The sequence below is a fragment of the Elephantulus edwardii genome, unplaced genomic scaffold (genome assembly GCF_000299155.1).
Source record: "Elephantulus edwardii isolate Elephantulus edwardi_28Jun2011 unplaced genomic scaffold, EleEdw1.0 scaffold00038, whole genome shotgun sequence".
NCBI lineage: Eukaryota > Metazoa > Chordata > Mammalia > Macroscelidea > Macroscelididae > Elephantulus > Elephantulus edwardii.
Window position 1 is genome coordinate 16,480,409 of NW_006399788.1, and position 1,741 is coordinate 16,482,149.

The window sequence follows — 1,741 nt, forward strand, 5'->3', positions numbered from 1 at the left end:
TTCCTGGCTACTGGTGCCAAGAGTGTTGACTGTGGAGCCAAGCAAACTAAAGCTGTGAACAATCTCAATCTCTTCACCATCCATCCATCCTGAATGGAAGCAGGAAGTGACATCCACTTCCTAAAAAACAGGCCTCTGGAAACTCTATGAACTTCAATAAACGTCAATATTTGTAGAGGGGCTTCAAGCCTTTTGTTCATAGAGTTGCTTAATTGTGTTCAACTTGAAGGCAATCAACAACAACATTACTATTATGGTACCTAAAAAGAACAACATATTATTGAAGAACTATAATCAATAACTAATAAATTTCCCAAACAAAAAGTACCAGGCCCATATATTTCACTCACTAGTGAATTCCACAAAATATTTAAAGAAAAATGATACTAATTCTCTACACTACCTTCCAGAAAACAGAAACAGAGGGACTATTTCCTAACATCTTGTGAGGTCAGCATTAAATGCCTAAAACAAAGACACTACAAGGTGGGAAAACTATAGAACAACATTGCTCATGAATATAAATGCAAAATCTTCTATAAAATATTAGCAAATTGAAACCAATAATGTATAAGAAGGATTATTTATGCATTTTTTATTAAGTGAAATTTATTCCAATTATTGAAGGTTAGTTTAAAAATCAACTAACATAATTCATCACATGCACAGCTAAAGAAGAAAAATCCTATTTTAACCAATAGATAAAGAAAAGCTTTTGACAAAATCCAACCCCCATTCATGATAAAAACTCTCTCAGCATACTAGATATAGGAGGGAACTTCCTCAATTTCATAAAGAACATCTACAAAATCTCTGCAACTAACATCATAGTAAGAAATTCGATGCTTTCCCCTTAAGACTTGAAACAAGGCAAAAAATGTCTCTTCTCACCATTTCTATTAAACACTGTACGTCCGACCTAATGCATTAAGACAAGACAAAGAAAACAAAAGGTAGGCAGATTGGAAAGGAAGAATAAAACTGTCTTTGCTCACATGTAACAGGATTATCGATGTAGAAAAGCCCAGAAATTACCACAAAGCTCCTAGAACTAATAAGTGATTATAGAAAAGTTGCAGAATGTAAGGTGAACATACGAAAAAGTTCATTGTTTTCTTAAGTACCAACAATGAACTTTTGAAGTTAAAAACAAACCATATACAGGCAGGAGTTTATCGGTGCGCAGGCCTAAACTGGGAAGAAGATGCTAATTAAAGTGAAGACTCTGACCGGAAAGGAGATTGAAATTGACATTGAACCCACAGACAAGGTGGAGCGAATCAAGGAGCGTGTGGAGGAAAGAGGGAAGCCCCCGCAGCAATAACAACTCATCTACAGTGGCAAACAGATGAATGATGAGAAGACAGCAGCTGATTACAAGATCCTAGGTGGTTCAGTCCTTCACCTTGTACTGGCTCTGAGAGGAGGAGGTGGCCGTAGGCAGTGATGGATCCTCCCTCCATTTTACTTTGTCAATTATAATGAGGCATCATATAGCCTCTCCTCTGGAAGCCCAGAGCCACTGTCCCCTCCCCTGGATGCCCAGTCTTGTGTGTCTACTGGTGGGAGACTTAAGAGGACCCCAAGATGCAATGTGCCTGGCCCAAAAGGCTCTTGCTAACTGATGGGTTTTAGTTGCTGTCCTGTGTGCTCCCCTCCAATGGCTATGTCCCTGGATGTCAATAAAGTATTTCTTGTCTTAGGCTTGGTCTTCTAGAGAAGCAAATCAAACTAATGAACC

General features: G+C 38.4%; 1 pseudogene; it reads left to right on the forward strand.

Annotated features, from left to right (window-relative positions):
- The first annotated feature begins 1,204 nt into the window (after positions 1-1,204).
- LOC102852588 lies at positions 1,205-1,447 on the forward strand (annotated as a pseudogene).
- The last annotated feature ends 294 nt before the right edge of the window (positions 1,448-1,741 follow it).